The 15,979-nt window shown below is 42.9% G+C and overlaps 1 protein-coding gene and 1 long non-coding RNA gene across 8 annotated transcripts in view; one reads left to right on the top strand and one right to left on the bottom strand.

The window, feature by feature from the left end:
• Nucleotides 1–14,476, bottom strand: part of LOC139176246 (uncharacterized) — a 32,081-nt gene extending 17,605 nt beyond the window's left edge. The window contains exons 1-2 of the long non-coding RNA XR_011560671.1: nucleotides 14,307–14,476; nucleotides 13,072–13,226 (exon numbers count right to left, since the gene is read on the bottom strand). This is a non-coding gene — a long non-coding RNA (uncharacterized lncRNA). The remainder of the gene's footprint in view (nucleotides 1–13,071; nucleotides 13,227–14,306) is intronic.
• Nucleotides 1–15,979, top strand: part of CCDC148 (coiled-coil domain containing 148) — a 301,195-nt gene that overhangs the window by 46,730 nt on the left and 238,486 nt on the right. The gene's annotated exons all lie outside the window — the stretch shown is intronic.

The following is a 15,979-nucleotide window of genomic DNA, read 5'->3' on the forward strand; positions in this document are numbered from 1 at the left end:
GTTGGTTCCCTCCAGAATGTTTTTGATCTCATTTGTTGCTGGCAATCCACTCCAGTACTATTGCCTGGAAAATCCCATTGACAGAGGAGCCTGGTAGGCTACAGTCCATGGGGTCGCAAAGAGTCAGACACGACTGAGTGACTTGCATTATTCATTATTGATTGACTCCTTTTTATTTCTTCTGCTGCTAACTCACTTCAGTCATGTCCAACTCTGTGCGACCCAAAGGACGACAGCCCACCAGGCTCCCCCGTCCCTGGGATTCCCCAGGCAGGAACACTGGAGTGGGATGCCATTTCCTTCTGCAATGCATGAAAGTGAAAAGTGAAAGTGAAGTCACTCAGTCATGTCCGACCCTCAGCAACCCCATGGACTGCAGCCTTCCAGGCTCCTCCATCCATGGGATTTCTTCTAGGTCCTTGTTAAACATTTCTTGCATCTTCTCAGTCCTTGTCTCTAGGCTACTTATTTGTAACTCCACTTTGTTCTCAAGATTTTGGGTCATTTTTACTATCATCGTTCTAAATTCTTTTTCAGGTAGACTCCTTATCTCCTCCTCTTTTGTTTGGTTTGGTGGGCATTTATCATGTTCAGTATGAAAAGGCAAAATGATAGGATACTGAAAGAGAAACTCCCCAGGTCAGTAGGTGCCCAATATGCTACTGGAGATCAGTGGAGAAATAACTCCAGAAAGAATGAAAGGATGGAGCCAAAGCAAAAAGAATAACCAGCTGTGGATGTGACTGGTGATAGAAATAAGGTCCGATGCTGTAAAGAGCAATATTGCATAGGAACCTGGAATGTCAGGTCCATGAATCAAAGCAAAATGGAAGTGGTCAAACAAGAGATGGCAAGAGTGAATGTTGACATTCTAGGAATCAGCAAACTGAAATGGACTGGAATGGGTGAATTTAACTCAGATGACCATTATATCTACTACTGTGGGCAGGAATCCCTCAGAAGAAATGGAGTGGCCATCATAGTCAACAAAAGAGTCCGATATGCAGTACTTGGATGCAATCTCAAAAACGACAGAATGATCTCTGTTCGTTTCCAAGGCAAACCACTCAATATCACAGTAATCCAAGTCTATGCCCCAACCAGTAATGCTGAAGAAGCTGAAGTTGAACGGTTCTATGAAGACCTACAAGACCTTTTAGAACTAACACCCAAAAAAGATGTCCTTTTCATTATAGGGGACTGGAATGCAAAAGTAGGAAGTCAAGAAACACCTGGAGTAACAGGCAAATTTGGCCTTGGAATATGGAATGAAGCAGGGCAAAGACTAATAGAGTTTTGCCAAGAAGATGCACTGGTCATAACAAACACCCTCTTCCAACAACACAAGAGAAGACTCTATACATGGACATCACCAGATGGTCAACACCGAAATCAGATTGATTATTCTTTGCAGCCAAAGATGGAGAAGCTCTATACAGTCAGCAAAAACAAGACCAGGAGCTGACTGTGGCTCAGACCATGAACTCCTTATTGCCAAATTCAGACTGAAATTGAAGAAAGTATGGAAAACCACTATACCATTCAGGTATGACATAAATCAAATCCCTTATGATTATACAGTGGAAGTGAGAAACAGATTTAAGGGCCTAGATCTGATAGAGTGCCTGATGAACTGTGGAATGAGGTTCATGACATTGTACAGGAGACAGGGATCAAGACCATTCCCATAGAAATGAAATGCAAAAAAGCAAAATGGCTGTCTGAGGAGGCCTTACAAATAGCTGTGAAAAGAAGGGAAGCGAAAAGCAAAGGAGAAAAGGAAAGATATAAACATCTGAATGCAGAGTTCCAAAGAATAGCAAGAAGAGATAAGAAAGCCTTCTTCATCGATCAATGCAAAGAAATAGAGGAAAACAACAGAATGGGAAAGACTAGGGATCTCTTCAAGAAAATCAGAGATACCAAAGGAACATTTCGTGCAAAGATGAGCTCAATAAAGGACCAGAAATGGTATGGACCTAACAGAAGCAGAAGATATTAAGAAGAGGTGGAAAGAATACACAGAAGAACTGTACAAAAAAGATCTTCACCACCCAGATAATCACAATGGTGTGATCACTGACCTAGAGCCAGACATCCTGGAATGTGAAGTCAAGTGGGCCTTAGAAAGCATCACTACGAACAAAGCTAGTGGAGGTGATGGAATTCCAGTTGAGCTATTCCAAATCCTGAAAGATGATGCTGTGAAAGTGCTGCACTCAATATGCCAGCAAATTTGGAAAACTCCGCAGTGGCCACAGGACTGGAAAAGGTCAGTTTTCATTCCAATCCCAAAGAAAGGCAATGCCAAAGAATGCTCAAACTACCACACAATTGCACTCATCTCACACGCTAGTAAAGTAATGCTCAAAATTCTCCAAGCCAAGCTTCAGCAATATGTGAACCGTGAACTTCCAAATGTTCAAGCTGGTTTTAGAAAAGGCAGAGGAACCAGGGATCAAATTGCCAACATCCGCTGGATCATTGAAAAAGCAAGAGAGTTCCAGAAAAACATCTATTTCTGCTTTATTGACTATGCCAAAGCCTTTGACTGTGTGGATCACAATAAACTATGGAAAATTCTGAAAGAGATGGGAATACCAGACCACCTGATCTGCCTCTTGAGAAATTTGTATGCAGGTCAGGAAGCAACAGTTAGAACTGGACATGGAACAATAGACTGGTTCCAAATAGGAAAAGGAGTTCGTCAAGGCTGTATATTGTCACCCTGTTTATTTAACTTATATGCAGAGTACATCATGAGAAATGCTGGACTGGAAGAAACACAAGCTGGAATCAAGATTGCCAGGAGAAATATCAATAACTTCAGATATGCAGATGACACCACCTTTATGGCAGAAAGCGAAGAGGAACTAAAAAGCCTCTTGATGAAAGTGAAAGTGGAGAGTGAAAAAGTTGGCTTAAAGCTCAACATTCAGAAAACTAATATCATGGCATCTGGTCCCTCTACTTCATGGGAAGTACATGGGGAAACAGTGGAAACAGTGTCAGACTTAATTTTTCTGGGCTCCAAAATCACTGCAGATGGTGACTGCAGCCATGAAATTAAAAGACGCTTACTCCTTGGAAGGACAGTTATGACCAACCTAGATAGCATATTCAAAAGCAGAGACATTACTTTGCCAACAAAGGTTCGTCTAGTCAAGGCTATGGTTTTTCCTGTGGTCATGTATGGATGTGAGAGTTGGACTGTGAAGAAGGCTGAGTGCCGAAGAATTGATGCTTTTGAACTGTGGTGTTGGAGAAGACTCTTGAGAGTCCCTTGGACTGCAAGGAGATCCAACCAGTGCATTCTGAAGGAGATCAGCCCTGGGATTTCTTTGGAAGGAATGATGCTAAAGCTGAAACTCCAGTACTTTGGCCACCTTATGCGAAGAGTTGACTCATTGGAAAAGACTCTGATGCTGGGAGGGATTGGGGGCAGGAGGAGAAGGGGACGACAGAGGATGAGATGGCTGGATGGTATCACTGACTCGATGGATGTGAGTCTCAGTGAACTCCGGGAGTTGGTGATGGACAGGGAGGCCTGGCATGCTGCGATTCATGGGCTTGCAAACAGTCGGACACGACTGAGCGACTGATCTGATCTGATCTGATCTATCATGTTCATTTAGTGCTGAGTATTTCTCTGCCTCTTCGTCTTGTTTAGATTACTGTGTTTGCCGTGGCCTCTCTGTATTCTGGCAGTTTGTGGTTCCTCTTTATTGTGGAGGTTCCTCCCTGTGGGTGGGGTTGGACGAGTAGCTTGTCAAGGTTTCCTGGTTAGGGAAGCTTGCATTGGTGTTCTGGTGGGTGGAGCTGGATTTCTTCTCTCTGGAGTGCAAGGAAGTATCCAGTAGTGAGTTTTGAGATGTCTGTGGGTTTGGTGTGACTTTGGGCAGCCTGTATATTGAAGCTCAGGGCTATGTTCCTGCATTGCTGGACAATTTGTGTGGTATTGCTCTGGAACTTGTTGGCTTTTGAGTGGTGCTTGGTTTTAGTGTAGGTATGGAGGCTTTTGGATGAGCTCTTATCAATTAAAATTCCCTGGAGTCAGGAGTTCTCTGGTGTTCTCAGGTTTTGGACTTAAGCCTCCTGCCTCTGGTTTTCAGTCTTATTCTTACAGCAGCCTCAAGACTTCTCCATCCATACAGCTGTTGCTGCTGCTGCTAAGTCACTTCAGTCGTGTCCGACTCTGTGTGACCCCATAGACGGCAGCCCACCAGGCTTCCCCATCCCTGGGATTCTCCAGGCAAGAACACTGGAGTGGGCTGCCATTTCCTTCCCTAATGCATGAAAGTGAAAAGTGAAAGTGAAGTCGCTCAGTCATGTCCGACCCTCAGCAACCCCATGGACTGCAGCCTACCAGGCTCCTCCATCCATGGGATTTTCCAGGCAAAAGTACTGGAGTGGGGTGCCATTGCCTTCTCCATCCATACAGCACCAATGATAAAACATCTAGGTTAATGATGAAAAGATTCTCCACATTGAAGGACACCCAGAGAGGGTCACAGAGTTACCTGGAGAAGAGAAGAGGGAGGAGGGAGATAGAGTTGACCAGAAGGAGAAGTGGGGGGGGGGGGGGGATTAAAAGGGGGGAGAGCAATCTAGCCAGTAATCAAATCCCTATGTGCTCTCCACAGTCTGGAAGCCTCAGAGAGGTTCACGAATTTGCATAGAGAAGAGAAGATGGAGGAAGGAGATAGAGGTGAACAGGAGGAGAACGGGGGAATCAAAAGGAGAGAGACAGATCTAGCCAGTAGTCAGTTCCCTAAGTGTTCTCCACAACCCGGAACACACAAAGAGATTCACAGAGTTGGGTAGAGAAGAGAAGGGGGAGGGAGAAGATAGAGGTGACCTGGGGGAGAAAAAGGGGAGAGAGTAATCAAGCCAGTAATCACCCTCCTAAGTAAACATGGGTACTGAAGATTGGATTCTTAAAGGTACAAAATTGATAACAAATACCAAAAAGCAAAGATTAAAAATCCAGAGTAGAGGTTAGACTCACAAAAATACACTATTAAAAAAACAAAGCAAAAAAAAAAAAAAAAAAAAAAAGCAAAATCAACAAAAATTATAAAATACATATATGAAGTTTGCTTTAAAAATAGGGTGTTTTTTTTCCCAAGGTAATAGTAGGTTATAAAAATGAAAATTAGAGGATTAATAGAGGATTTAAAAATTAAAACAAAATTTTTTTAATTAAAAAATGATAATAGTAAAAATATATCTAGGAATTTCTCTGGAGTTGTGGGCAGTGTGAGGTCAGTTCAGTTTCAGATAGTTCCTTGTTCCATCTTATACTTTTCAAGGTCTATATGCCCCTTCCAGTGTATTCGGTGCTAACTATGGGGTTTTAATCTGTTGCACCTTTCACTTCCAAGGCAGTTCCCTCTGTTTATTTTGGCTTCTTCTGTTTGCAGGTCTCTTTAGTGTCTAATTTCTGCCCTGACACAAGGGGGTGAAGGTGGTCACTCATTTAGACTCACCTATTCATTCTGCCTTGGGGAGGGAGGAACACTGCAAACAAATATCACTGGCGTGTGTGAGGAGTGCTTACAGTGTCTCAGCCACACTGGGTTTGCCCCCATTCATGGCGGGTGTGCTTTCCCCTTCCACATTGCTCAGTTTCCAGGTTGCTCTGCAAGGGAACCTTCTGAGGCGGGCCCTGGGTTTTGTGCACTTCCCAGGTCTAAGCCACTCAGGTTCAGGTTCTCGGGTATTCCACAAAGGCACAGACTCGATTGGGCCTGCGTTTTGTGCCCTTCCCAGGTCAGAGCAGCTCAGGCGACCACGTGCTTAGCGAGCACACTCTCCCCCAGGTGGGGGATGCGTCTTATTGCCTCCCCCGTCCCAGCCGATCGGTTTCCTGGGTGGCAGCAGGAGCACCTTCTCAGGTGTGCTGTGAGATCAGATCTTCTGGGGATCTGATCTCTGGCTGCAACCCTCCCAGGGGATGTCAACCATCCAGGATCCAAGGAAGACTTGGTTAGCAACTTGGAGCCTGCTCGCAGTTTGGTAGGGGATGCTGTCTCTGGGGCCGACTTTGCCCCTTGCCTTCTGGCTCTGGCTGTTGCCCGCCTGCCTTCCTGCCTCTGGCAGGGGATGATGGGCCAGGCTGCAGCCAGCTAGCTCTCCTCTGGTATTCGCTCAGTCCTTTGTTCTGAGAGCAGGCCAGCAGTGCCCTAGCTTAGGCCTTTTCACGGGATAGTTCTCTCTCTCTTTCTCTTTTTTTTTCCTCTCTCTCTCTGGCTGTCCCACAGTTTGGGTTGCTATCTCATGTTAGCTCCCTCAGATTGCCCTCCGGGCATTCAGGCCTGGTCCTTACCCTAAGCAATGCAGCCCACGCCTCCCTGTCCAGTCTCTGCTTGCTGGTGGTGGATGTGAGTGTCTGGGGTACTTCTCTGCTGGGAGTTGCCATTAGGCATGTAATTTGTGGGTTTTCTTTCTTTATTTTTTCCTCCCAGTTATGTCACCCTATGAGATTCCAAAACTCGCCACAGACCCGCCGGTGAGAGGGCTTCCTGGTATTTGGAAACTTCTCTTTTAAGACTCCCTTCCGGGGATGGGTCTCCATCCCTAACTCCTTTGTCTCTCTTTTCTCTTTTATATTTAGTCCTACCTCCTTTCGAAGACAATGGGCTGTCTTTCTGGGTGCCTGATGTCCTCTGCCAGCGTTCAGAAGTTGTTTTGTGGAATTTGCTCAGGGTTCAAATGTTCTTTCAATGAATTTGTGGGGGAGAAAGTGGTCTCCCCATCCTATTCCTCTGGCATCTTAGGACTGCCCCCTTCAAATCTTTAGAGATCCTATCTTCTCCCCATTCTAGTTCTGTCAGATGGGTTGGCTTGCCTGAAACCTATTTCTTATTGGGATTTTGGGACAGAGTCTTGAGTTCTTCCCCTGGACTGGAGTGTGGGTCTGGCTTACAGTGGTCTCACTGCCCTTGAGATTGGAAGCTCTTTTGCTTCACTCAGCGGCTGATCTCATTGTGCTTCTGGGCAGCGCTGATAGAAACTGGTCTTTACCACTTTTGAAAGGCTCCATGTTCCTTAGGGGCTTTCCAAACGAATTTCAATTTCCAGCTTTAAAAAGCAGAGTGAGAACAGAGAAAGCCTGTAACAACTTTATTCTTCTCAACTACTTAGCACTAGTAAGTAACTGTTGTGATACTACTTAGAGTCATCTAAGTATATATAGTGATAATAGCAGCAGCAGCACCAATCATTACCATCATCTCCTTCTGTGTAGTAGTTAACCTTTATTGCCCCTAGCCAGGAATGATGAGAGGGTCTTTATATACATATTACATTGTTTAAACCTCACAACCAACTTGGGAGATGAATCAGTTACTATTTTTCTTGTAGGGTTTAAGAAACAGACTCTGAGAGGTGAAGTAACTTGTCTGAGGTCACAAAACTAGTAATCTGGAGAATCAGTGTTCAAACCCAAGTTATGTTATTTCACAACCTGAATATACTGCTCTATTGTGAAATACATTAATTTGCTCTTGTGGCAGAGGTCACTAACTCAAATGCCCATAGGAGCCAGGCTAGAAATGAGAAGTAGCAGAGAGAACCCAGAGTTAGCAAGACAAGAGTACAGACTGGATGATAAATGGTAACTGATGTTCTTCCGCAGGCTGGGGGAATTCTAAGGCATGGTGATGACTGTGGCTTCCTGGAGAAACTGTGTTCTACCTAAAAAAGCCAGCTGTGACTTCCTTACTCTAGCAGTTGAATTACAGTTGATTTACAAGGTTGTGTTAGTTTCAGGTATATAGCAAAATGATTTGGTTAATATATATATATATATATCTATATTCTTTTTTCAATTATTTTTCATTATAGTTTATTACAATATATTGAATATAGTTTCCTGTGCTATACAGTAAATCCTTGTTGATTATCTATTTTATATATGGTAGTATGCATCTGTGAATCCCAAACTACCAATTTATCCCTCCCCACACCTTTGCAAACCATAAATTTGTTTTGTCTGTGGCTTTGTTTCTATTTTATAAATAAGTTCATTTGTATTTCTTTTTAGATTCCACTTATAGATGATATCATAAAGTATTTTATTTTCTCTTTATTCATTTAGTAGGATAATCTCTAGGTTCATCCCTGTTGCTGCAAATGGCATTATTTCATTCTTGTTTATAGCTAAATAATATTCCATCTTCTTTATCTGTGATGAACACTTAGGTTGAAACATAACTTCTTTAAAATATGATGGAAATAGGGATTTTACGTTGTATTTCTGATATTGAATGTCAACAACTAACTCAAAAAAATAAGCTAAACACCGTGAAGGTTAAGGTAGTTATGTCTGGAGACCAAATTTTACCTGGTTTATAACCTCTTTTGGGAAAAATGTACAACAGTGTAACCATTTCAGTGAGTAATGATGCAATATGAAAAGGAGCCATGCTGCTGCTGCTGCTGCTGCTAAGTCGTTTCGGTCGTGTCCGACTCTGTGCGACCCCATAGACGGCAGCCCACCAGGCTCCTCTCTCTCTGGGATTCTCCAGGCAAGAACACTGGAGTGGGTTGCCATTTCCTTCTCCAATGCATGAAAGTGAAAAGTGAAAGTGAAGTCGTGTCCGACTCTTAGTGACCCCATGGACTGTAGCCTACCAGGCTCCTCCGTCCATGGGATTCTCCAGGCAAGAGTACTGGAGTGGGTTGCCATTTCCTTCTCCAGAAAAGTAGCCATATGGTCCCCAATGACTAGTAGTAGGACCATTCTTCCACTCCATCAATGTTGCTTAACAAAAGACTGGGAAAATCACACTGTATGAAATGTTGTATAAAGCCTGAAAGAAATAAGCAATAACTTCTGTATTTACTATGTGTCACTTACATATGCTATATAAGCTATATATGCTATATATGCCTATATGTGCTACACTTTATATAGGCTATTTTATTTATTTAAATTCCTATAGCAACCCTGCTTAACAGGTGAGGAAAGCTCTCTAAGAGGTTGAATGACAACAACACAACATCTGGCCAATGGCCTTCCTCTAGTGAGGGGCAGGGTGGGTTTAAATCCATAGGTGCATAATTCCAAAGCCCTTGATCTTCCTCCTGGCTCTCCTGCCTTTACCGTGTAGTGTTGCAATGAGATTTGCATCAGGCTAGAATTCACATAGTCAGGGACAGGCTTTCCATGTTGTTGTGAGTTTTGGTTTTAGTGGGGAACAGTTCCTTGAATCAAAATGATCTCTGCACACAACTGGAAATTCTTCCATTTCACTTTATCATGCAGCCTGAAACTCTAGCCTTTGGGGTTGTTTCTGTGTTAATAGACATACTCCTGGGAAAGTTCCTGGTTAAGCAATCTTTTCTTCATTTATTTACCTATTAACCTGCAGTGAATCTGATTACATCCTTCCAATAACTAGCTGAGATCATGGGAATTTCCCGAGGACAGCAGGGAAGAAGGGGTCATTTGGAAGTATGGGCCACCATTCAGACAGAGTGACTAGACTCTAGACCTGGCCCCCAATTTGTCCCTTAGGTAACAGGCAGGCTTCTGGCCACTTCAGAAGCATGGCAGTGGACACACAATTTTTCGAGCTACTTTACTTTTTACTGAGAGCTATCTCTTCAGATAGACCAGGCTGCATTATAACTTGGTGCTTTTTATTCTATTACATTTATACTACAAGAAGGCAGCATTTTGCTTTGAATAGATTTTGAAAATCTTTTGTACTTCTAAAATAAAAATATAATCTTTTAAAAAACTATTTTTTTTTTGGTTTGTTTTTTTGGTTCAGATTAAGGAGCAGACCCAATGAATAATGAAAGAGAAAACAAAGCTGAAGGAGTAATCACAAAAAGGCTATTTACAAGGGATAGGATTATGATGGACTTTTTATGTATTGTTTGAATTTTTTATAATAAGAAAGCTCATTTTAGAAGGAGAACAAATAGCAGACTTTTGTTATTGGAACAAGAATGAATGAAAAAAAATTATTAGCTCTCAATGTATGGTAAGAACAAGGTGGGCAAGTTTTACTGCTTTTGTGAGGTAAAATCTGGAATTACCTCAAGAAGAGAGGCCTAGGACTTTCCTGGTGGTCTAATGGTTAAGACTTTGCCTTCCAGTATAGGGGGTGCAGGTTTGATCCCTGGCTGGGGAGCTAAGATCCCACATGATTCATGGCCAAAAAACCAGAATCAAAAACAAAAACAATATTATAACAAATTCAATGAAGGCTTTAAAAAAAAAAAAGAAGAAGAAGAAGAGAGGCTCTACTGAGAGCATGAGGAGTGGAAGTGTTAGTTGCTCAGTCATGTCTGATTCTTTGCAACCCCATGGACTGTACCTGCCAGGCTCCTCTGTCCATGGAATTCTTCAGGCAAGGATACTAGAGTTTGTAGCCAGTCCCTTCTCCAGGGGATCTCCACAACATAGGGATCAAACCTAGGTCTTCTGTGTTGTAAGCAGATTCTTTTTTTTTTTTTTTAATTTATTTATTTTAATTGGGGGCTAATTAAAATATTGTAGTGGCTTTTGCCATACATTGACATGAATCAGCCATGGGTGTACATGTGTTCCCCAATCCTGAAAGCTCCTCCTACCTCCCTCCCCATCCTATCCCTCAGGGTCATCCCAGTGCACCAGCCCTGAGCACCTTGTCTCATGCATTGAACCTGGACTGGTGATCTGTTTCACATATGATAATATACATATTTCAATGCTATTCTCTCAAATCATCCCACCCTTACCCTCTCCCACAGAGTCCAAAAGACTGTTCTGTACATCTGTGTCTCTTTTGTTGTCTCGCATATAGGGTCATCGTTACCATCTTTCTAAATTCCATATATATGTGTTAGTATACTGTATTGGTGTTTTTCATTCTGACTTACTGCACTCTGTATAATAGGCTCCAGTTTCATCCACCTCATTAGAACTGATTCAAATGTATTCTTTTTAATGGCTGAGTAATATTCCATTGTGTACCACAGCTTTCTTATCCATTCGTCTGCTGATGGACATCTAGGTTGCTTCCATATCCTGGCTATTGTAAATAGTGCTTCGATGAACATTGGGGTACACATGTCTCTTTCAATTCTGGTTTCCTCGGTGTATATGCCCAGCAGTGGAATTGGCATATGGGTCATATGGCACTGAGTCATATGGCAGTTCTATTTCCAGTTTTTTAAGGAATCTCCACACTGTTCTCCATAGTTTGCATTCCCACCAACAGTGTAAGAGGGTTCCCTTTTCTCCATACCCTCTCCAGCATTTATTGTTTATAGACTTTTGGATAGCAGCCATTCTGACCGGCGTGAGATGGTACCTCATTGTGGTTTTGATTTGCATTTCTCTGATAATGATGTCGAGCATCTTTTCATGTGTTTGTTAGCCATCTGTATGTCTTCTTTGGAGAAATGTCTGTTTAGTTCTTTGGCCCATTTTTTGATTGGGTCATTTATTTTTCTGGAATTGAGCTACAGGAGTTGCTTGTATATTTTTGAGATTAATTCTTTGTCAGTTGTGCAAGCAGATTCTTTACCATCTGAGCCACCAGGGGAGGTATAGGGTGCAGGAAAAGGAGCAGCTGAAGAGGTGATTCTCAAAGTCATCTTTGGGCTTTCTCTTCCTGTCCCCACTCCTTTAGCCCCAAGAGTGTGGCGTTCTCCCAGAACTCGTTTTTTCCCTTCTGCAAGCAAGAGTGAGAATAGTTGGAAGAACTCAGGGAGATTCCATGCTAAGAGTTCCCTGACATCTGCTAAGTCTTAGTACTTGCTGTTATTTATTAGACAACTTTGCCCAAAACATCCACTTAATATTTAGTGTGCCAAACCCTCCTAGAATTTGCCCAGGCTTCCTTGCAACATGAATCCTTCTTCTCACAATTTTTTGGCAATCCCAGAATAGTTTCACTCTCTTCCACTTTGCTTTCATTCTGAAAACCAGTTTCGAAAAATGTTGATTCTTTCATGGTGGTTCCTATGCAACTTGGGATCCTTAACTCAATTCCCTCCTGATTTGTCAATGGTAATAGCTGCTTTGCCTTAACCAGAGTATATTGTCTTTCTGCAAAAGTTTGCATTTTCCCAGGAATAGAAGACTAGTAGGTCTTCTCAGCTTTATTGAGGCATAATTAAAAATAAAATTGTAAGATATTTGAGGTGTACAGCATGATGATTTGATATAAGAAGAGTAGTGTTTGAATGTATGCATATATTAGTGTAGAAGAGCCATGCTTAACTTTTTTTTTGGCTGCCCTGTACAGCTTGCAGGATCTTAGATCCCTGCCTATGGATTGAACCTAGCCTTGGCAGTAAAAGCATGGAGTCCTAACCACTGCACTGCCAGGGAATTCCCTAAGCTTAATATTTTGCAAATAAATTCAAAACTAGTGGATAGTGATTGTGAGATAAGGTTCAATGAGATGGACTCAGCTATTTGAACTTACTCTTCTCTCACTGGTCAGTCTCTAGAGTTTCTTAGATGTATTAAAGAGCAAGAAAGCTACAAAGAGGAATATCAGAGGCTAGGACTTAAGAGAGATTTTTGGTCATTAAAGGCAAAATGGCCATCATATCCTTTAAAATAAAATTTGTTATGTAATTATTCATTTTGTCTAACCCACAGATATCTGGTACTAGGAAAGGCTTTTATGGGTAACTGCTACACTCTCTGTGATATTCTTTGCATTACGAATCACTTATTTAGTTCCCAGTATCTCAGGAAAGCTGCTCTTCAGCAGTGTCTTAATATGACATGTTCCTCAATGGTTTTTCTTAAAAAATCTATACACCTCTGTGATCTGTTCTCTTGTCAGCTCATCTTATTTAATTTTGGCTATGCTTTTCTAAATTGAAGCCATCAGTGTTCTTGGCACCAGCAGATTTCTGTCAACCCTCCTTTCATCTACTATGTCTCTGTATCTAAGGCTGCCCACTTGGCCCCCTAACCTGTAACTATCCCAAACTGCTTGCTTGTGCTCCTCCAAACATGTTCAGCTTTTGTGCCCCACTGACTTAGATAGCTGTCTTCCGAGGCCTTCTCTCTCCCTATACATAATGAAACCACCCTAGTATGAGGCTCACCAGGCACATCACCTATCCTGCCATCTTCCACCTCCATCTTCCTCCGCCTCAAGCAAAACAACGCTGTCTGCCCTTTGTGTTCCAATACCTTGGATGGCAGTATCTCTGTCTCACTCTGCAGACTAGTGTTCTTCCAAATGGAACACAGGTTGATCCTATACAGGAAGGTACAGGAAGGCAGTATTAGATATTCTACTTACATTTATTTCAAATCTAAGGAAATAGAATAGGCCTTTCTAATCTCTAATACATGGAACTATCCTGGTACCTTCATTCAGTCCCCCATTGCACCAAGTTTGCTCTCATTCGTTTGCTCATATTCAGCACATTATGAATAATATAATATATAATTATTATAATATAATATAATTGATATTATATAGTGAATATAATATAATCACTTTTTTCTGGTTTTAAGAGGATTTGCTGGCATGCGTGATAAGTCGCTTTAGTTGTGTCCAACACTTTGTGATCCTGTGGACTGCAGCCCACCAGTCTCCTCTGTCCAGAGCATTCTCTAGGCAAAAATACTGGAGTGGGCTGCCATGCCCTCCTCCAGGGACTCTTCTGACACAGGGATCAAAACCACGTCTCTTACGTCTCCTGAATTGGCAGGCCATTTTTTTTTTTTTTTTTTTTACCTCTAGTGCCAGTGGGAAGCCCTGAAGAGGATTTATAGATTAGTTAACTTTTCTCCCTAACCTGCATGAAATGAACAAGTGCTTTAAATGTGTTTCTACAAGGTTCCCTGGATTCTAAACGACCCTTGTAATGTAGGCACAGCAAACAACAAGAAAAAACCAGAGCCAACCCCTCTGTACCTCTATGAGGGCTTCCTCAGCAACAGGATGGCACATGGTTTTGTGCAATAATATGTGGTGGCCCTGCCATCAGACCCATTGTAGGTAAAAAAAACAAAACAAACAAAAAACAATAATAACAATAACAAACTGATAGCATCTTACAAAAAGATTTAAAATTATTGTTGTTATTTAGTTGCTAAGTCATGTCTGACTCTTTGCCACCCCATGGACTGTACCCACCAGGCTCCTCTGTCCATGAGATTTCCCAGGCAAGAATACTGGAGTGGGTTGCCATTTTCTTCTCCATGGTATCTTCCCGACCTAAGGCTTAAACCCATGTCTCCTGCATTGGCAGGTGGATTGTTTATCTCTGAACCACCAGGGAAGCCCTTAAAATTAAAATTATTAAGATCATGTAAAATGTAGACTTACCTCAACTGTTGCTACCTAGGAACATTATCCTAAGGGGTTGTTTTGCCCTGAGATATTAGATCAAAGTGTAATAGAGCATAGCGGAGCACAGCCTTTAGCAGGCAGCCATTGGTGTGCGCCATTACCCATCCCCCACTCCCCTATCCCAACCCCTTTACCACAGGTAACAATGTCAGTGCTCAGCTATTGCTTAGCGTCATAATGGGCCCCTTACCTAAGTGACCAACTGTCAATGAGCAACCATTAGTGGTCCTGCTTAGCCACTGATCAGGCACAGCAGCGGGCCCCTCCCCCAAGCAACCGTTAGTGAGTGACCGTTAGTGGTCCTGCTCAGTCATTGGTTGGTGCCACAATGGGCCCTGCCCACTAGCAACCAACTGTCAAAAAGCAGCAGTTAGTGAGGGGATTCAGCCAGCAGTGGAGTGGTGGTCGTCAGGTAGATAGTGAAGAAAGAGGCAGATCCTGGCTTTCCCCCCGGGGCCCTCCAGGTCACCCAGCCTCAGGCCGGCGGGTGGGCTGGAGGACCCAGGGAATAGGCTGGGCGCTGTGTCCTGTAGGGCTCCAGGGTCCTTGTGAAGGCCACTCACTGGCCAGTCCCAGGCCTTGAAGTGACAGTGAACCTTTCCCCCATCCCTGCATCTGCAACCTAATGGTGGTGGCCATCTGCATAGGTTGTAGTCTGTGGGACCCAACAGGTGGAGAAGATGGAAGGCCAGTTAAGACCTAGGGTGGGTCTGGGGCCTGGCCCTGAGGAAGCTGCCAACTGAGATCTTCCTCCTCTTAGCAGGACCTGAACCTCAGAGAGTGGAATTGAGCCTTGGTACCTTGCCCTTTCTTGACAGAAAAGAGAATGTTTGTTTGGTGAAGGTTTACAGGAACATGGTTACGTGACCATGACCTGACCTCAGGAACAAAGGATCTGACACCAAGAAGTCTGCAACAACTAACCCTCACCTTTCCTATAAAAGGACTTTGTTAAAGGCTTTCCCTGGTGGCTCAGATGGTAAAGCATCTGTCTACAATGTGAGAGACCTGGTTTCGATCCCTGGGTTGGGAAGATTCCCTGGAGAAGGAAATGGCAACCCCCTCCAGTACTCTTGCCTTGAAAATCCCATGGACGGAGGAGCTTGGTGCAGGCTACTATCCATGGGGTCACAAGGAGTCGGGCATGACTGAGCGACTTCACTTTCTTTTCTTTAAAGACTTTTACAGAGTTTGAGATTTTTTTAAGGCATAAACCACCTGTCTCCTTGCAGAGCTGTTCCAAACTCCGAAGTTTTGGTACTGTTCAGCCTCACTGTGTGTTGGACTCATGGACTTGCATTTAGGTAACAAAAGGAATACAATAATGGAAATCTATGATGATTATAATAAGTTACAAATGGTAAATATCCCTGATTGTCAGAAAATACTAAAACATTTATCAGGAGCATGTAATACAAACGTTTAGAGACCAGTGCCATGGCACTGAATGCTTAGCGCTGTTGGAGGAGGGAGACGGTGTCATCTTCATCTTTGTAGCTCCAGTATCTCCAGCACCAAGCACAGTGATTGGAATATACTATGTGCCCAGTAAATAGTGAGTGGATAAATCAATGGAAGATCCAGTACAGAAAGTGAATGCTGTTTAGAGAAACCCAAGTCATTTTTTTTCCTAGTCTGAGCTGTTACTC

Source organism: Bos indicus, chromosome 2 (genome assembly GCF_029378745.1).
Source record: "Bos indicus isolate NIAB-ARS_2022 breed Sahiwal x Tharparkar chromosome 2, NIAB-ARS_B.indTharparkar_mat_pri_1.0, whole genome shotgun sequence".
In the NCBI taxonomy this organism is placed as follows: Eukaryota; Metazoa; Chordata; class Mammalia; order Artiodactyla; family Bovidae; genus Bos; species Bos indicus.